The 21,136-nt window shown below is 48.0% G+C and overlaps 1 long non-coding RNA gene across 2 annotated transcripts; it reads right to left on the bottom strand.

The window, feature by feature from the left end:
- Window positions 1-8,610: 8,610 nt before the first annotated feature.
- LOC115298229 lies at window positions 8,611-21,054 on the bottom strand. 2 transcript variants are annotated; one of them, XR_003911672.1, is made up of 3 exons: window positions 20,965-21,054; window positions 9,216-9,448; window positions 8,611-8,776 (listed from the first exon to the last, which is right to left on the bottom strand). It is a non-coding gene; the product is annotated as an uncharacterized LOC115298229 (long non-coding RNA). The 2 variants fall into 2 exon arrangements; XR_003911673.1 differs by lacking the exon at window positions 20,965-21,054 and adding an exon at window positions 14,305-14,338.
- Between the last annotated feature and the right edge of the window lie 82 nt (window positions 21,055-21,136).

Raw genomic sequence — 21,136 nt, forward strand, 5'->3', positions numbered from 1 at the left:
GGGGGGCGCCTGCCCTCGAGCGCCCCGCGTGGGTGGAGGCTGCGCAGTGCGGCCGCGGCCGTCCTTGCCCTCTCCTGCACGCAGCCCTCCCAGGAGTCCAGTTACCCCTGCCTGTCCCAGACTGGTCTGCGCCCTGGGTGGTTGCGACGGCTCCGGACCTCTAGGAGCCTCGGTTTCTTCCTCCCAAACGTTGTCCACACGGGGCGCAGCAGAAGGCTTGAGCTGACTCGGGAGTCAGAGGATCTGGGTTTGAATCTCAACTCCAAGACGTGCTGGCTCAGTGGTCTTGGTGGCAGTTTCTGTGCCGCCGTTTCCCCATCTGCAAAATGGAACTAACCGATCTAGATGACGCTGAGATATGTCTGTCCATCCGTACTTGGAGGAATGCAGCCCAAAGGCGGAGAGCGGCCACAGCTGAGGAGGGGAAAATAGGCTTTCGATTTTTTACTCTACATGCTTATACAGTGTTTAGCTTTATACCCAGAAGTGTGATCTAGGTTATTGGTTATGTTAATAAATAAATTACATATACAAAATGGGTGACATAGAGTAGATAATAAATGGTCACTACTATTTTATTTTTTAATGGTCATTACTATTTTAAAATGTTTATTTGCTCTCTACTCATGAACCACATCCATGTATTGTTAGGTCTACTCACTACTTTAAAGCTTTTTTTTCCCACTGACTTGTCAATATTTTAAAACCAAATATTTCATAACTGCTCTTGAAAAACAAAAACATAAAAATAGAAGTTCTAGCCAACATTGGTCCTGTGCTCCCCCAAATCCCGGGGTCTCAAGTGCTGCCACCTCAGTTTCTTGAGCACCTTTTTGCTCTTGGGGCTGACACTGAAGCTAGTCTGTGGCCTCAGGGAGCTGGGGGTAGTTGGAGATGGCTGGCCACGGGGAAGTCAGCACTGAACTCAACAGAAGTGAATGTTAAGCTGGAAGAGATGAGGGAAGTGAAAACATGAAGGGCTTTTTAAACTGTTAGAAATAGTTTCCTTATTTGAAATTCAACACTTATATTTTGTTTTCTCAATAAATCCTTCAGTTCTTTCCAGGCAAGGACCGTTTAGGCTACTTTGTATCATCTGTATTTTTTCATACTTTGTGCTTTGTTTTTTTGTATTTGTAGGGTAAACATAAGTATTTGAATTGGAATGTTATAGAACAGACAAATGAGTCCCAGGTGCCCAGGCCTGCTCTCCCAACTTTTCCACCTAAGCTCAGAGGTCTGCGGGCAGGTAGGTAAGCTCGCTGGGGACACCCGAGGCCCCTGTGATTTTGTGTAAGTATACTCTTGGTCAGAGTCAGGGTCTCACAGTTCGAGCCCCTCATCACACTCTGCGCTGACATTGCAGAACCTGTTTGGGATTCTCTCTGTCTCTCCCTCTCTCTCTGCCCCTGCCCTATTCATGCTGTCTCCCTCTCTCAAAATAAATAAACTTATTTAGGCAGTTAGTACACTCCACAAAACTGGACTATTGATCAGATTTGTCTCCAAGCCTCAAGTCTGTGCCTCTCCTTAAAACAGCTTCAGCATCGGGGCCTCTGGTGGCTCAGTCGGTTAAGGGTCTGACTTTGGCTTGAATCATGATCTCATGATTTGTGGGTTCGAGCCCCGCGTCCAGCTCAGCATAGGGCTCTGCACTGACAGCTTGGAGCTGCTTCGGTTTCTCTGACTCCTTCTCTCTCTGCCCCTCTCCCACTGGCTCGCTCTCTCTCTCTCACTGTCTCAAATATATAAATAAACATTAAAAAAACCCCAACCCCAACAACAGCCATCTTCAGTGTTAGTCTTATATCCCTAAAGAGATTTCGAAGATAATGGGTTAATGCTGCCCTCCCAGGAGGGCTGGTTTATCTAGGGACTGTTGGTGACACACAGGCCCAATCCTGAGGCATATTTATAGTCCTGGGTTTGGAGGGGAAGCCCCTTTGCTAAGACCTTGGAATACAATGCAGGTGATGAAACACCCAGCCCACACGGCCAGAGGAAGATATTTTCGGTCTGGGGGACCTTTCAGTGCCCCTGAGTGACAGCATTCATTTATCTAAAAGGACACACGCTGCCAAACAGGAAGGTGTCACTGATCACAGCAAAGCAGGAGGGAGCCGGGGAGGAGGGAAAGGTCTGCCTTTGACATTTGTAACTGCCGTGAACTGAAGGTCAGAAATAGTCCTTTCCATTAAGAAGGGGCTGTGGATGAAAGCACTCGCAAGATTTACTACTGTCACCTCCTGTAACTTGGTGGTCTGAAAACATTGTATAAAGGAAAGGGTCTTCTACACCTCGGCAATTTGTGAAGTACCAGGTGAAGGGTGCGGACATCGCCTTGAGGGTAAAAGGAAGCATTTTTCAGAGACTCTATGATCAGTAGGTGTTCACCCAAAAGTATCTCTGGAGACAGGCCAGGTAAAACACACAGAGGGGGACGGGCTAAGAATTCATCTGACTTTGAGCTTCACACAGTGGCTTGATAATAAGATCGCTCAACATGACTGTGGTCTCAGCAGAGCTTACTTAGAGCTGTAAGCGCTCACTCTGTGCACAGTCCTCATCTGAACAGACTTGGAAACAAAGACACAAAGAGAAATGGAATATTTGGCCCCCAATTTTTAACTACTGTCTCCCGTGGGACTACCCCAGATAAGGCTGATGAAAATACCGATGGGACAGGTGGGGCCCAGGAACTAATATGAAACTGTCTGCCTTTTGGTTTGTGGCCATAGCAACCATTTTCAGAAAGCCTGGTGTTTGCCTTTCTCCCTCTCCAAATTCTGGTTTGCTCAGCTCTTTTGTTCCAGAAAAGCCGCTCTTTTCCCAACAGCTACACACCAGGCTGACCTCCAGCTGTTGATTCCCAGGGTCCCGTCATGTTGGTTCACACTGTTTTCTTTCACCGATGCTATTCTCCTGACCACTGGGCTTTGCATTGGCCCAGTTGGCACACTTCCCACAGGTTATGTCAATGGCCTGTTCTCTTCAAGGAACCGGGAGGGTGGGGGGCTCACTCGGCCACATCTACCATTGTACTCACCACCTCGTCTTGCACATAGTAGGCATTTAATAAGTGCTTGTGGGATGAGTCCATGAATGAGTTGAATACCTCAGCTCTGGACACATTCCAGCACTTTCTGGTCATTGTCTTGTCCTGTCATTGGCTCAGCTGGCTCTGGGGTGATGAAATAATGCAGAAACAGAATGTGACCCGTTTGGGGATGGAGACACGGATGGGACACTCTAGTCTCCTGGTCATTGCTGTGAAGTCATTAAATCTGGCCAGAAACTCCCAAAGTCAGAATTCTTCTTGATTTGATTTCTATATTTCAGCTGAAGAGTACCTCTCCCTGAGCCACCTATCTGTCTGTTCCTCAGCATTCTGCAAACAGGGAGTGCTCAGTAGATCTTTATGGAACTGAATGAAGTGATTGGACATACCCTTGGCAGCCATTAGGTTTACAGTATCGTCAGTACTTTGACAACTGTGTTAAGTGATTTGGACTCGTGTGCATCTCTTCTTCCATATGTGTTTGGGAAACACGGCCATGAGCTAGAGCTTCCGGATCAGGCCCCCCAACATGTTTGCAGATAATCATGGTCTGCTAAATTGGAAGCTTCCCCAGACAACTCTGTTATAGTCTCAACCCAACGGATCGACAGATTCAGTAGGATGGAGCCGATTATGGGGATGGAGAACAGTTGGCCAGGACCTGTCCCTCTGATGCAAACTTCCACTCAGCTTAGTCTTCAAGATCTTCCAGAATATTCAACAGTGTCCAGGTGCCCTTGAGGCTGGCGAGACTCAGCCCTGGGTCCTGAAGAGGTCAGCTGCCGCAGGACCAGCGCTGATCCAGACTCCAGTCCCTGTTCTGCCCTTTTGGGGTCATGTGGCCAAGCTGCCGCTTTGTCACCTCTGAAAGCGAGCTGACAGCAGGACCCAGCTATCTACTTCCCAGGTTGTTGTGAAAACTCAAATAAAGATGGTGGCCTGCGTGTAAAAGCTTAGAGTCCATGTTGTGATTAATGGTGCTGTTCAAATTATTATTATTATTATTATTATTATTTTAGTCGTTGTGCCTCATAGATCAAGACTTTGGCTCAGGTGAAGACTTTGAGCTGCCTCGTTGTGATGCCCAGAGTCCTCCACTGAGGGTGGGCTCAGAATGCAGCCAGGCCTTGCCAGTGGCAGAGCAGACACACTCCTGTGTTCTCACAGCAGGTGGACGATCGTGGCCTGGCCTCTGTGCCAGGGACTGGGGGGCGGGGGGGGGGGCAGGGGGACGTTATGTTGCCATCTGGACAGAAGCTGTCTTCCTGACGAGGAAGTCTGGAGGCACGTCCTGTCATGTCTTCCCAGCGTGGCGGGCTCCTGGCCCCGCGTGTGCGGTGCTGTGGGCCAGCTGGTATGGAATGGGAGCTGAGGGCAAAGGTGCTCGGGGACCGAAGATGGGCCGAGTCACAGAGCAAAGGGCAGGCGCTGCCTAGCGGTGCTGGGGACAAGGCCCAAGGACTCCAAGCACTCAGAAAACAGAGCGACCTATTGTTTCCGTCTTGGGTCTGGGAGTGCACTTCATGTACTGGCCACACAGAGGACTGTGACCAATTCCAAGATCAACTGCAGATGTGAATTAAGAGCAGGAAATCGTGTGTTTTGTCCCAAGTAAGGAAGGTGACAGAAACATATCTACCCAGCCCAAAGAGGCTTCCAAGAGAGAATAAAGGTCCAAGTGAGAATTGGCCTCATTTCCAACCCCTCACCTAACTGTACACGTAAATTAAGAATTTTCTCAGCAGATGGGGCACCTGGGTCAGTCGGTTAAGTGTCCGACTTCGGCTCAGCTCATGATCTCACAGCTCTTGGATTTGAGCCCCACATCAGGCTCTGTGCTGACGTTACAGAGCGGAGCAGGGAAGGCCAGTCTATGGGCCAGAATGTGAGCAAGTCATTTCTCCGACCTGCACCTCAAGACATAGCTTCTTTCCTTGTGAGTGGTTACGGGACACGGAGGACTCCGACTGCCTGACACACGGGGCTGTGGTAATTTCTCCACATGAAAATCTCGCTCTTGTGCCTAGAGCTTTCCCTGCCTTTCTGGAGAAAGCCAGTTTGGTGTCAAATTAATCTCGACAGATTGTGTGGAAGGCCTGAGAAAGGCAGACATAAAAGGGTAAGAATAAGGGTACAAACTCCACACCCCGGCCAGAGAGGCAGGCAGGGCTGCCAGAGGAGAGGCAAGAATTGCAGACATACCAATGACTTGAAGTCAGAAATAGAAGAGTCGGGCATGATGTGAAGGGAAGGCGAGTCAGGCAGGAGGAAGTGTGGGCGTGCCCTCTGTCCACAGGCCACGGCCCATTGGGGGGGGGGCCCTCACAGGCCCTCGCCGACAAACAGGGGCCCTTGTGCGCCTAGGGGTCTCCCCTCTCTGCTCACAGCCTTCCCTGCTCCTGGCAGCATCAGCATCCATTCTGGCTCTGAGCTTTACAGTCCGGGCCTTTCCCTGGGGCCATGGCCGCCTCTCCAGCCTCATCCCCCCCACCCCCCAGACAGGCTGAGCCCTTCACCGGGGCCAGGGCCACAGTGCCCTCCTCCCTCCCTCCCCTCCACACTTGGAACGTCACCCCCCCCACCCAGCCCCAGCTCAGTCTCTCTGAGTCAAGTCCCTGTCTCCCAGGACCATCTCTGTCCGCCCCTCTCTCTGGCCCCAACCCTTGGGCACGGCAGTCCTCTTCGTTATTAAATTACAGAGGCCCAGTCCCTGAGCTCCATGAGGGACGTGTGCACCCGCAAGCGTGAGGCCCCTCGTCTGCACCACTCGTGGGGAGCTTTGCCTGTGAACCAGGTAGTACTCCGGGTGCTGGAACGCAGGTATGAAGGAACCGCATTTCAGTTTCTTTCTCAATAATTTCTGGTTCAAGCTTCCCTTACCCTGGAGATGGAACCTTAATTGTCACCTTAAGGGATCCCACCTCACCTCCCGGTACTCAGCAGCACTAGCTTCATTTCTAGCAAGACTGTGTTGGTATTTATTCACCTAGAGAAGCTGACAAATATCCTGGAGCAAAGGTCAGTCCCTCCTTCTCACTCTGACCTTGCCACAGCCAGGGTCACACGCCCAGAGGAGGGACGCGAGGGTGCACGGGTCAGCCTGTGATAGGGGCACATGGGAATGCCTTTTCTCCTTCCCACCCCTCACATCTGACTCCTTCTTCAAGGTCAGCTCAAATGCCACCTCTCCCACAGAGCAGATGCGGGCCCAGCATGGCCACGCACCCTCTAGCTGTGCTCAGCTCTGCTAGTTCATGAGCCCCGGCCGCCCGGCCGGATGGGCTGCAGGCAGTCTGCATCTGCATCCTGTTCACTTTTTTTGTTTTTATGCTTATTTTTGAGAGAGAGAGAGAGAGGGAGAACAAGCAAGGGAGGGACAGAGGGAGACACGAATCCAAACCAGGCTCCAGGCTCCAAGCTGTCAGCACAGAGCCCAAGGCGGGGCTTGAATTCGTGAACTGCGAGATCATGACCTGAGCCGGTCAGACGTTTAACCAACTGAGCCTCCTAGGCGTGCCCTAATAAGGTGATACACGCAGCCCCTGGCCCCTGGACGTCCCGCAAATACTGGTCAGTGTTATGATGCACTGATTCCAGCGTTAGAAGAACGGGCAGTGGATTCTGTCGGCTCTGCAAGTGTGAGCAAGTGATGTGCCTGCACGTGCCCCATGTCCTCCGGGGGCCTCAGGAGGAGGGCACTGAAAGGTCTGAATTGTTCCACAGCAGGACAGCAGCTCTGTGGTTTAACTGGCCTGCACAGTCCCACTTTGGTCCCTTCCCCAAGGGTGCACCAGGAGGCCCTCACCTGCTAGGCATCCTGGCAGGGACATGTCATCAGCGCCTGACTCCACTCCCTGGCATGTAGCCCTGGATCACCGGGGGATTCAACACCCCAGGGAGGCTGGTCCTTGCCCACTGGCTGACAGCTGAGAACAGGTGGTCCCGGAGGGGGAGACGAAGCAGGTCCAAACCGAGGGGTTGGGAACAGAGGTGTATTCAGATCCGAGCCAAGGGTACCTGGTGGGGTCACCAGCGGGTCAGGACCCTCGGGCTTCTCTCTACGAAGGTTTGGGGGTCCGAGGGGCCAGGGACATGGGCAGAGAACAGTGGCTTGGGTGACCCGAGCAAAGGGCATCTGTTCCTGTCCCTTGCTCGGAGTGGGGAGGTTGGTGCTCACTGGGCAGCTGAGCCCGGGGCAGGCTCAAGGCCAGGGGCGGCCTCTCTGGGCGGGCTCTCCAGGGTGAGGCCTGGGAGCCAGGCTAGGGGTGGGGCAGTCAAGTCAGGACCAGCAGATTTGTCACTGCCCCTCCCCGGCCACACCAAGACTTTAGCACCTCCTTCCCCACCCATCCATTCCTCTCCAGCTTCAGTCCTTTACGCTGAAGTGGCCTTTTAAAAATAGGTAAAGCACGTGGTACACAGTGGAAGGTTCCCAGTCCAGCCCCGCCCCTCTCCTCCTGGGGATGACGTTTGTGTGTCCCTGTTGAGAAGCCTCATGCATGTGCAAGCACAGGAGTCAACCTTCTCCCTTTCTGGCTTTTTTTGGTGGCAGAGATTCCTCTGAGAGTTTGAAAAAACTCGGAGTTCCTCACTAAAGTAGGGTGTACACACGCACAAAAATTTAGTGTGCAGTTTCAGTGGTTTATAACACAACCCGTGGCCCTTTTGGTCTTACTCAGCAAAGGATTCTGGTTGTGACGTGGAGCAACTGGGTCTGGTCCACATTTTCTCTCCTTAGCACTGGCACCCCACAGGCACGCTTCTGATTCCTGCCGGGATCTTGACAAGCTGTCGGCAAAGGAAAGCTTCTGGGGCCTTGACAAAGCAGGTTAAGCAAGTAAGCCATTCAGTGCCTTCTTCCAACAACCCCCTACTATACTGGGACTAAAATAGAATCTGAACTCTTAGAATGGCTTGGAAGGATCTTTGCTCGTGGTGTCCCTGGGTGTCCCTCTCAGTCTCGCCAGGATTACCCGCGGTCAGCACAGCTCCGGCCACACCCACCTTTTTGGACCTTATGTCACACCTAGGTCTCACCTCAGGGTCTTTGCTCAACCTGCTCCCTCTGCCCGGAAAACCATTTCCCCTGAGAGTTGGTTAACTTTGGGTGTTGGCTCAAATGTCATCCCTCCAAGAGGCCCCCCCCAGCCACTCTTCCTGATGCGTGCCCCCCCTCAGCACCCTTTCTTCTAGGGCACCATCCCATGTCATTTTCCTCGGCGCACTGACCGCTTATGAAACTGTCTTACTTCTCTGGCCACCTCCCCCCACTAGGGTGTGGGCCCCAGGAAGCCAGTGGCCTGGCCGGTCCCACCTCTAGCACCCAGAAGGGGGCACTCAGTAAACGTCTCTGGATTGAGTAAAGAATCTTGGCAGAAGTCAGATAGGAATCTTGACTGCACTCTCCAGCCCATCAGAGTAGCTCCAGGCGACCCCCTAGCTCGCTGGAGGCAAAGTTCCTGCCTCTCCCTCATTTCTCTATTCCCAGAGGTCCTACCCTTTTCCCAGATCTCTGGGGCCCCTCCCTCCCAATCAGCGACTAACAAAAACTCTTTTGTGATTTTATGCCCCAGGGATTTAATCTGAGTCAATTTGGCATCTCCAGCCAGGCTCGGCTGAGTCCAAAGGTCTGATCAGTGTTTCCAGCAGACCAGCCAGCAACTGTCGTCCGAGGGCTCAGAGCTCTGTGCCTTGCTCCCTGGGCTGCCATTCCTGGGCCTTGTGGAAATAAATGAAGACGAAGCAAGTGAGAAAAAGTAAAGGCTATTGATTCAGAACTTGCTACAGTGGGGGGTCAGTCAGCCTTGGTTGCCTGCATTTTTAAAAAATTTTTTATTTTGCATTTTAAAAGAGACTCAAGGAGGGGTGGTAACGCTTTGTTTTTAGCTGAAAGATTGAGGTGCCTGGTGCCTTCTCTGGAGGCTGTTGGTGTGGGGAAGCTGGAAGGCTGGTGACCAGAAGCCGGGCCTCCAGTATGACTGGTTGGGGGTGCGTATTTGACTTTCTCTGGCTAGTCCTAAGTCGCAACATGGACAAAACTTACGGGGAGCTGTCGGTGCTGGCCATTTGGAGCCAACTATTCTAGAAGTTAGCGGTTAGCTTTCTGAATTGTCCCTACAGAGAGTCTGACTTCATGCAGACGGGATCTATGGATTACCTGGGTTTATTGTAGATGAGGAGTTGACTTCCTGGACAGGTGATTGCAGGGTGTGAGTGCCCTGAGTTCTGTTTTTCCATGTGGTCTGGCCATTGTCTGAGTGTTCAGGGCAGATTAGTCTTTTGTGGACTCCTCCCTCTTCCCTTGAACATGTGAACATCCTGGGCCAGTAGAATCATCAAGTCTTTGATCTCCATTCAGCAGCTGTTGGGGGACGGCCTTCTGGCCCTTTGCTGTGCAAAGAATGGAGAGAGGTGCAGCGAGAGGGGCAGGAAGGCCTGGGGGCGAGGCACACCCACCAAGGCATGTGATTGGTTCAACTCTGGGGTTCTGAGTTGGGAAGGCTTTATGGATGGTGTGGGGTTTCAGGAGTGGGATCGCTACAGGTGGAGCTGGGGAGAGATGGGAAGGAGGTAGAAGGACAGATGGGGGGGCACTCTTGGAGGGGAATACCATGACGCAGGAGGGGCAGGTGGAGGGGCCTTAGGTTAGTCTCTCTTCACAGTGAGGAGGCTGAATGTCCCTAGAGAGCAAGAATAATAATAATGCCAGCAGCAGGGCGCCTGACTGGCTCAGTCCTAGCGCATGTAACTCTTCACCTCAGGGTCATGAGTTCAGGCCCTGCGCCAGGCACAGAGCCTGCCTAAAAAATCAAACAAGCAATATTCCCTGAGTAGAAGTCCCTGCTTCAAGCCTGCATGGAGCCTCTGCACCAGTCCTACGAGCCGGTTACTGCGGTCATTGTCCCCATCCTACAGGTGAGACACGGGCACAGAGCAGTTAAGGAGCTTGCCCCGGGTCACACAGTGTCACAGGGGATAGAATGCTTCAGTCTTGTGCTTTATGTGCTCTCAAATGCCACCTCCCAAGTCCAGACGCGTGTCCCCCTGCAGCATTGCCAATTAGCTCCAATAAAAATCAGCTTCTACTGAGTGCCAGCCATGGTCTTAAGCATTTGCATTTATTAACTCATTTATTTTTTTTAATTGTTTTAAATGTTTTATTTATTTTAGATACAGAGAGAGACAGAGCATGAGAGGGGCACAGAGAGAAGGAGACACAGAACCGGAAGCAGGTTCCAGGCTCTGAGCTGGCTGTCAGCACAGAGCCCGACACGGGGCTCGAACCCACGGACGTGAGATCTGACCTGAGCCGAAGCCGGAGGCCCAACCAACTGAGCCACCCAGGTGCCCCTTAACTCATTTATTTAAGAAAACATTTTGTTAGATTTTTTTTATATTGAGAGAGTATGAGTGGGGGAGGGACAGAGAAAGAAAGAGCCCCAAGTAGGCTCTGCACTGCCAGTGAGGAACCCGCCATGGGGTTCGAACTCAGGAGCATGAGATGATAACCTGGGGGGTCCTGACTGGGCCCCCAGGAGCCCGTGTACTAACTCATTTAATCCTCATGCGAGCTCTGAGGGAAGGCGCTGTGATTATCAGTTCCAGCTCAGGGAGGAGAAAACTGGGGCGTGGCACAGCCCAGGCCTCTGACACTCGAGTCGGCACACCTGCCACCATGCCCACCACCTCTCCTCCATAAGCAAGGGCTACACCGACTCCTCAAGCCCCCAGCCACACCGTGGGCCACACCCGGGAGCCAACTCCAAGGCGGTGGTTCTTGCCTTTCTTGATCATGGACCCCTTTGGCACCCTCCCCAGAAAAATGCATGTGAGTGTGCACAGATCCTCCCCCTCAAGCTCGTCCACAGCAAGGGGGTGATGGGGAAAGCCCTCGGGGGATGGGTGGTGCAGCCAGGGGTACTCTCCAGTCTGGAACAAAAGGGTACGGCTTTGAATTTTAAGACTTGCTTTAGTGGGAGAGGGGAAGTAGGGGTACCTGGGTGGTGCAGTCTGTTAAGCACTCTTGATTTTGGCTCAGGTCATGATCTCACGGTGGCAAGATTGAGACCCACATTGGGATTCTCTCTCTCTCTTCCTCTGCTCCTTCCCTACTCACACGCATTGTGCACATACTCTCTCTCAAAATAAACAAACATAAAAATAAAACATAAAAATAAAATTCCAAGGGTGCCTGGGTGGCGCAGACGGCAGCGAAGAGCCTGCTTGGGATCCGGTCCCTCCTTCTCTCTGCCTCTCCCCTACTTGTGCTCTCTCTTTCTCTCTCTCAAAATAAATAAACTTAAAAAATAAAAAAGTAAATAAATAAAATTCCATAGCTACTTTTATTTACTTCATTAGAAAACAGTCTGTCTTGCGAGTCCCCGTCTTTGGATCAATTTAATGCCCCACCCCTCTCACGCGCCCAGCCAGCCGAACACTGTTGGAGGGAATCTCCAAGTTCTGCCGGTACGTGCCAGTGCACGTTCATGGGGTCGAATCCCAGCGGGGTCCTTACCGCCACTTGGCAGCTCTCACTTGTACCAGATAAACATTCACACCCTTTCTCACGATGACCACTCCAACTCTTCTGCAATGATTCTTAAAAGTTTTCATGTGTTAGAAGAAGCATAACTGCACACACCTTAATTCATATCCTCCAGGATTTTTATCCCATTTCCCCATGTACCTGGGCTCTTGACCCTTTGTTTGTCTATTTGGATAATAATTTAGAGGCTACCCGTGGCTGGTATTGGGCAGGGCTCTCAGACCTGACTGTGGTCTCTGTTTCTAAGGACTTTACAGCCCAGAGAGGAAAACTGTCACTCCACAACCATGATGAGGGACCCTAAGTGTGCTAGTGTGGGGATTTCAGGAAGGCCTCTCTGAGGCAGTGGCCTCTGGAGCTGAGTCCTGAAGATATGGCAGTTTGGAATGCGGTGGGCCGCATACAACAGAAAATCTGAGCGACAGTGAAACCATAAGGATGTTCTATTATTTCCTTTAGAAGTCTAGAAGCGGCGCTTGGGTGGCTCAGTCCGTTAAGCGTCTGACTTCGGCTCAGGGCATGATCTCATGGTTCGTGGGTTTGAGCCCCACATCAGGCTCTATGCTGACAGCCTGGAGCCTGCTTTGGATTCTGTATCTCCCTCTCTCTCTCTCTCTTTCTGTGCTCTCCCGGCTCATGTTCTCTCTCTCCCCTTCTCTCTCTGCTCTCCTTGTTCATACTCTCTTCCTCCCTCTCTCAAAAACACACATTAAAAAACAATCAGAGCCCTTTATAAAAAAAAAAAAGTCTAGAAGTAAAGAGTTTCAGAGCTCTTAGCTCAATAGTACCAAGAGCCATGCAGTGATATCCCTACAATCTTCTTGGTTTTTCCCTGAGTCATAAGAGGGTTGCCATAGATTCAAGCGTGGCTTACTTACATAACGTCATTCTGAAGCACATAGAGAAAGGGCTCAGGGCGCCTGGGTGGCTCAGTTGCATAAGCATCTGACTTTGGCTCAGGTTGTGATCTCTCATTTCATGGGTTTGAGTCCTGTGTCCGGCTCTGTGCTGACAGCTCAGCCTGGAGCCTGCTTCAGATTCTGTGTCTCCCTCTCTCTCTGCCCCATCCCCTGCTCACATTCTGTCTCTCTCTGTCTCTCAAAAAATAAACATTAAAAAAAGCTTTCTTAAAAGAAGAGAAAGGGCTCTGCTTCACAAGCAGCTCTTTCAGAAGGGCACAAGAATTCATCCACAAACTTCCAGGAGTTTTTCTTTTGTGTTTTTTCCCCCCCAAAGTGGGTCATATGCCCACCTCAGGCATAGAGAAAGAAGGTTATCATGACTGACTTAGACCAACCAGGACTGATCCAAGAGCACAATGAGGATCCCAGCTTTTTCGAAGATAAAGTCATCTTAAAAGCATCAGTGGGGTGCCTGGGTGGCTCAGCTGGTTAAGTGCCGACTCTTCGTTTCGGCTCAGGTCATGACCTCATGGCTTGTGAGCGCAGACCTGCCTCAGACTCTGGGCTGATAGTGCAGAGCCTGCTTGGGGTTCTCTCTCCTTCTCTCTGCCTCCCCCCTGCTTCCTTCTCTCTCTCAAAATAAATAAGTAAACTTAAAAAGAAAAGCATCAGAAAAGTAACAAGATTTGAGGAATTGCTGAATTGAAAGGCAGAGATACTGAAGAGGGCAAAGTGGAGAAGTGAAGTGTCCTCTGAAGGCTGCTAGGCCTTGAGGCTTTGTTCTAGAAAAGACTGAACTGGAATTGCAGCTGCAGGGAGGGGCTAGGGTGAAAATCTCAGTCACATGGTTCTGAATTGCTAGTGCCCTCAGGAGCTGGTAAATCATAAGTTCTCTTTAGAGGAAGACCATATTACCTTGAACCTCAAGGTGCTTCTATAAATATTTTCAAAAGCAATGGCTAGTACACAAAGATAACCCAAGGATATCAGACAGCATGAATAAGAACAGTAGGTAGAACAGGTCATAAAGTGGGCTCATAGGCTCTCCTCCTTGAAATGCGCAGCACAGATTACAAAGTCACGAATGGAAAAGTTAGCTGGGAAATGGAAACTTAAAAAACAGTATTAAAAATGTTAAACAGAAGTAAAAAATGTAAATTCTAGAACTTAAAACTACAATACCCAAAACTAAGAACTGAAACAGAGTTTTACCAGCAGATTAGAAATAGTAAAGGAGGGGCGCCTGGGTGGCTCAGTCCTTAGGCATCAACTTCGGCTCAGGTCATGATCTCATGGTTTGTGGGTTGGAGCCCCGCATTGGGCTCTGTGCTGACAGCTCGGAGCCTGGAGCCTGCGTCAGATTCTGTCTCCCTCTCTGTCTGCCCCTCCTCCACTCACGCTCTATCTCTGGCTCAATAAGAAATAAACATTAAAAAAATTAAAAGAAAAGAAAAAAAGAAATAGCAAAGGAAAAATTAATGAACTGGAATATGAGTCAGAAGAAAATACCCAAAATGATGCATAATGGCGGAAAAAGAAAGAAAATGCAGAGGGGTGGATATGGATATCACAATGAAATGGTCAAAGCAGAGTCCAGAAGGAAAGGAAAGGATGGACATAGGCAATATCTGGCAAAACAATGGCTCAAAGATATCTACACATTAAATCATACATCTAAGAATCCAACAAATCCTAACCAGGATAAATAAAAAAGAAATTCACTATCATATATATTAGTGACACTATAGAAAGCCAAAGACACGGAAAACAGTAAAAGCGGTCAGAATAAAACAAATTACCTTTAAAGACCACAAGAGGGGCACGTGGGTGGCTCAGTAGGTTAAGAGCCCAACTTCAGCTCAGGTCATGATCCTGTCGTTTGTGAGTTCGAGCCCCGTGTTGGGCTCTGGGCTGACTGCGTGAAACCTGCTTTGGATTCTTTCTTCCTCTCTCTCTTTTTCAAAAATAAACAGTTACAAAAATTAAAAGCCACAACATTCAGAGGACCCACGCTTCTCAATTTCAAAGCTTGCTACAAAGCTACAGGAATCAAGGCAGTGTGGTGTTGGCATAAGGGGAAGACAGGTCAGTGGACTAGAAGTCAGAGTCAGCATGAACCCTCACATTTATGGTCAATTGATTTTCAGCATGGTGCCAAAAATCCAATAGGGACAAAAACAGCCTTTTCAATACACAACCCTGGGACAATTGTATATCCACGTGGGTATCCATTTGTACATACAGATGAATGAAAGCGGACCCATACCTCATGTGATATACAAAATTTAGCTCTAAATGGGACAAAGCCATAAAAACATAAAATTCTTACAAGAAAACAAGCACAGGAGTAAATTTTTGTGACCTTAGGTTAGGCAAAGGCTTTCTAGATATAACACCCAAAGCATAAACAACTAAAGGAAAAAAATAGATTAGACTATATAAAGTTTAAAACTTTTGTGCTTCAAAAGATACCATCATGAAAGTGAAAACACAAGGGCACCTGGCTGGCTCAGTTAGCGGAACATGCAACTCTTGATCTCGGGGTCGTGAGTTCGAGCCTCACATTTGGGGTAGAGTTTACTCAAACAAAAAAGTGAAAAGACAATCCACAGGGTGGGAGGAAATATTGGCAAATCATAGACATAATAAAGGACTTTTAACAGGAATCTACAAAGAGTTCTTACAATTCAGTAGTAAAAAGACAAATAACCAGTTAAGTACGGGCAAAGGACTTGAACAAACACCAGTCCAAAGAAGACATGCAGGGGCGCCTGGGTGGCTCAGTGCGTTGAGCGCCAACTCTGGATTTCAGCTCAGGTCATGATTTCATGGCTGTGAGACCATGTGAGCCCTGCATTGGGCTGTTTGCCGGCAGCGCGAAGCCTGCTTGGGATTCTCTCTCTCTCCCTCTCTCTCTGCCCCTCCCCTGCTCATGCTGGCACTCTCTCTCAAAACAAATAAACATTAAAACAACGGATACAAATGGCCAATAAGTACATGGAAAAATGCTTAGCATCATTAGCCAGTAGGGAATGCATATCAAAACCACAATGAAAAATACTTCATCTCGCACCCACCAGAATGCTAAAATAGAAAAGAAAGTAGCGAGGGTTGACGAAGATGTGGAAAATCTGGAACCCTCACATGTTGCTGCTGGGAATGTAAAATAGTACAGCCACTTTGGAAAACAATTTGGCAGTTCCTCAAAGGTTAAACATAGGATCACCATATGACCCCAAAATTCTGCCCCTGGGTATACACCCAAGAGAAATGATAAGATTTGTTCACATAAAAACTTGTACATGATTATTTGTGGTAGAACTAATAATAGGAAAAAATGGAACAACTGGACCATCCATCAGCCAGTGAATGGATACAATGTGTTATACCCATACAATGGAATATTACTCAGCCATAAAAAGTAAGGAAGTATTTATATATGCTACAATATGGATGGACCTTGAAAATATGTGAAGTAAAAGGAGGTGGACATAAAAGGCCACATATTGAATGATTCCTTTTATATGGAATTTACAGAGTAGGAAAAACTCTTGTAAGGACAGAAAGTAGATGAGTGGTCACCTAGGGCTGACAGGCAGAGGCTGGGGGGTGGACGGGGTAATGAAGGTGACATCTAAATGATAAAGGGTCTGTTTGTACAACTTTTGTGAATATACTAAAAACCCACTTAATCGAATTTTATTTTATTATTTATTTATTTTTACTTTTTTTTTTTTTTTAAGTAAGCTCTACATTCAGTGTGGGGCTCGAACTCCCAACACTGACATTAAGAGCTGCATGTCTCCTGACTGAGCCAGTCAGGCACTACTTTAAATGAGTGAGTTATCTGGTAAGTGAATTACATCCCAATGAAGCTGTAAGAAGAGGGGAAGGGATGGGAAAGGAAGGGAAGGGGAGGGAAGGGAAAAAGTATAGAAACTATTCAGTTTGGGGGAACCTGGGTGGCTCAGTCAGTTAAGCATCCGACTCTTGATTTCAGCTCAGGTCACGATCTCATGGTTTGTGAGATCAAGCCCCATGTCAGGCTTTGCACTGACAGCACAGAGCCTGCTTGGGATTCTTTGTCTCCCTCTCTCTATGCTCCTCCCTCCCACCCCTCAAAATAATAAATTAATTAATTTTAAAAAAGACAATGGTTGTCTGACTGGATTAAAAATATTTTTTAATGTTTTATTTATTTTTGATAGAGAGAGAGACAGAGCATGAGAGGGGGAAGGGCAGAGAGAGAAGGAGACACAGAACCAGAAGCAGCTCCAGGCTCTGAGCTAGCTGTCAGCACAGAGCCCGACGCGGGGCTCGAACCCACAAACGTGAGATCTGACCTGAGCCGAAGTCGGAGGCCCAACCGACTGAGCCACCCAGGCGCCCCTGTTTTATTTATTTTAGAGAGAGAGAGAGAGAGACGAATGAGAAGGGAAGAGGCAGAAAGAGGAAGACATAGAATCCAAAGCAGGCTCCTGTTGATATGGGGCTCAAACCCACAAACTGTGAGGTCTGCGAGATGGTGACCCGAACCAAAGTTGCTCCAATGAACTGAGCCACCCTGGCGCCCCAGAAAAAAATTTTTTAGATCCAACTATTATACTTTTTACTAAAGATAATGAAAGATACTTATAATTATAAAAAGGTTCAATGGTTTTTTAAAAAAAGTTAGAGTTCAATTCACCAGGAATATATAAATTTTTTGTACCCAATAACATGATCTCCATGTATTTGAAGCAAAAATTAAACAAATACCTGATCATAGTAGAGATTGTCACATACTTTTCAGTAGACAAGAAAATTAGTGAAGATGTGGAAGATTTGTGGCGCACCTGAGGCTCCATCGGTTAAGCATCCGACTTCGGCTCAGGTCATGATCTCACAGTTCGTGAGTTCAAGCCCCACATCAGTCTCTACTGATGGCTCAGAGCCTGGAACCTGCTTCAGGTTCTGTATTTCCCCTCTCCTTCTGCCCGTTTCCTGTGCATGCCCCCCCCCCCCCCCCCCCCCCCCCCCCCCCCCCCCCCCCCCCCCCCCCCCCGTGCTGACAGCTCAGAGCCTGAAGCCTATTTTGGATTCTGTGTCTCCCTCTCTCTCTGCCCCTCCCCTCCTCGTGCTATCTTTATCTGTCTCTCAAAAATAAAATAAAAAACATTAAAAAAAATTAGCAAAAAAAGAGATGGCCCAGCTAGAAGCATCATGCAGAGCCACCCCTCCTCTGTCCAGCCCTTTTCACCCCAGGAGGCGACACTCTTCTGCCTTAATCATCCCAGGGCCAGGTGCCAGGCCACTAGGGCCCAGCACTATAATCCAAAGCTGGCCACAACTATTCAAACTAGTCAGTTCTAAGCCCTTCTGTTGTCTTTCCGATGTGGCCCTGTGAAAGCCTTTTTTTCTTTTAACCTACAAAAATGGGTCTCCTGTTTCTAAGACCTGTGAGTTTTTTTTCCCCACCCTCTAGTGGCTGCATCTAACTGACCACCTCATAAAAATCACAAAATATGTAATCTTGTTTCTAAAGATTGATAGTATGAGGAAGGGAAGTTACAGGTAAATCCCATTCATGAACAATGATAGAAAAATTCTAAGAAAATAGGAAGCTGAATCCAGCTATATATAAAAACAAATGACACATTATGTCTAAGTTATGTTTATTATTATTTTAGTAATACAAGCTAAGTTTAACTTTTTAAAAAGTCAATTAATGAATTTACCACATTAACAAACCAAACAAGAAAAATCATAGATCATATCCATAGCTGCAGGAAAAATATTTAATATCATTTAACATATATATATGATACAAAACTCTTAGTGAGTGTGCCTGGCTGGCTCATTTGGTAAAGCATGCGACTCTTGATCTCAGGGTTGTGAGTTCTAGCCCCATGTTGGGGCTAGAAATTACTTGGAAAAAGAAAAAAAAAGCTCTTAGCAAACAAGATATAAAAGGAGACTTTTAAAATAATTTTTGTAAACATTTTTATTTATTTTTGAGAGACTGAGAGCATGAGAGGGGAAGGGGCAGAGAGAGAGGAAGGCATAGAATCTGAAGCAGGCTCCAGGCTCTGCACAGAGTCTGTGGTGAGGCTCAGAACCATGAACTGTGAGATCAGGACCTAGGCCAAAGTCGATAGTCAACTGAGTGAGCCACCTAGGTGCCCCGATCTCCCTTTTTTTATAAAGTAAAAATACTCTAATGTTATACTGTATATACTCTTATTACATACTGTGCCTTCCTATGGACATATATACTTACCTGCACATTTTGTGCACAGAGTTATACACTTAAGAATATGGTCACTGTATCTTATGATTGATTTAAGGGATTTCCAAAGATTATGTTCACTATGTAACTTTTGCCTTATGTACTGATTTTAGAACGTAACCTTGGTATAAGGTACAGCTCTACTGTTGAGGGATTTAGGAGCTATTTAGGAGATTTGGTGACTGCCTGGAATAGAAGGGAGGAGAAATTTGACAATAAATTATATTAACAAAAAAAAGCGGGGGGAGAAGGAGAGCGATTCCCAGGTCTCTTGCCTAAACAACTGAGTAAGTGGTGGTCCTGTTTATTGAGATAGGGCCCACTGGGGTAGGAAGAGTTGGAGGGTAGAGATGATCACTTATTTTTTTCAATATTTTATGAAAATTTTCAAAAATGCACAAAAGTTGACAGATTTTATAGTGAACACTGTATAACTACAACCTAGGTTCTACAACTCATATTTTCTTTTTCATATCTTCCCACAGACCTATAGGAGTTCATTATTGAGTATGCTGAATCTGTGGGCTCTAAGAGACTTTCAAGTGTCATGTCTAGTAGGCTACTGGTCTAGCGTACAGAAGCACATTCAAAAAGCAGGCTGCACCTGCCTTCCTTTCTTCACTTCCTATTCATACTCAATTCCCTAGAATTAGGCCTTTAAACAAAAAGTTGTTTACTTATTTATTTTTATGTTATCTCTACGCTCAGTGTGGGACTTGAACTCACAACCCTGAGATCAAGAGTCACATGCTCTTCTGCCTGAGCCAGCCAGGTGTCTCTAGAATGCAGCTTTTAAGATCTTCCTTCTCTTTAAAATTTTATCTATCTCTCTATCTATCTACTGAGGAGAGACAGAGTGTGCATGCATGCACATGGGAAGGGCAGAGAGAGAGAGAGAAAAAGAGAATCTCAACCAGGCTCCATGCCCAACGCAGAGCCTGACTCAGGGCTCGATCTCACAACCATAAGATCATGACCTGAGCAGAAATCAAGAGTCTGATGCTCAACAGACGAAGCCACCCAGGCGCCTTTAACATCTTCCTCCTAAAGGTGTTTTCACTAAGGACACCAACCACTGAAGACCCCAGAACTGAACTCCTCCTCCTCCTCCTCCTCCTCCTGGGAAAACTGCTTCTCCTGCTGTACATTTTACCTTACAGTTACCCAACTCTCCAATTTAGGGGATTTCTGGCAGCAAGCTCGTTCTTTCAATCTCATCTTTTAAAGATCTCTAACAGATGTCCTCTCCCTCTTCATTCCCTGTTCTGGATCTCAAATTTTCTCATTTTATTGATTTGGTGAGCTCTGAACTACTGGTCTCCATTTCTATCTTTTCTCTAGCTCATCTATTCTTCTGTCCATCTCATTTATCTTTTGAAAAAGTCTGTTCACATCATTTTTCTTTTACGATATTTTACAGGTGCTTACACTCAGGTTGGCATGACTTCCAGACTTTCAAGATGTTCCAGAAAGCACAACTACCCCTATATTTACAACCTTATGCCCAGTTACCCACCCACACCATTTTTACTACTTATTGGCTCTTCAAATATACCAACCACGCTTGTTGCTTTATCACCTCCTCCATGAAGACCTCTCTGAAAGCTACTCTAGTGGACTCCCACAGAATTCTGAGAATACATCTAATCATTAAATATTCAAGTCTCCACAGATAAAAATCTTTGAGCGCAGTGCTTTGGTCTTATTTATGGCCAAAATACTTAGACTCGCTTCCTAAGAGTACTCTACCTAACACAAAACCGACAGCTTACTTCATCCAACCTCTGCATACGTCCAGTGCTTTGTACACGCTCCCCTTCTGTTCCTGCAAAATCCTACCCAAGCTTGAATTCCTTCTTGAAGCTTTCCAAGTAGTTAGGGGCTCTGGCTCCTTTATCCACTGCCCTTGAGCTTAATAAATTATATTTTAATGGTTCATCTATATAAGTAAGTGCCGTACATGCTTACACTTTCCGTTTTTCTTGGTAACTAACATCAATCCTATCCGTGCTTCTGGGCTCGATCCCTGATCCCTAGAGAGAATTCTTTCTTTTAATCCTCAACTCACGAAGCCTGCCATCTATTTAGCGCCTGAGAGTCTTTCCTTACCGCTGCTTACTACCGCGTTCCCGCCTCCCTCCCCGTCAGTGCTGCAGACTAACCTTCGGGGGGGTGGGGAGGGCGAGCCTACCTTTCTGACTCCCCCTCTAGTACTTGGCGCTGCGCTTTGCAAACGCTGCCGTAAAGCACCTCCGGGAAACTCAGGAAGGAACACAGCTCTTTGCAGACTGCCAGCCGGCGGACCTGCCCGCTCGCCTCCCCCCCGCCCCCGCCGCACGCCGGGCCCCGCCCCGTCCCCGACC

Source organism: Suricata suricatta, chromosome 8 (genome assembly GCF_006229205.1).
Source record: "Suricata suricatta isolate VVHF042 chromosome 8, meerkat_22Aug2017_6uvM2_HiC, whole genome shotgun sequence".
NCBI lineage: Eukaryota > Metazoa > Chordata > Mammalia > Carnivora > Herpestidae > Suricata > Suricata suricatta.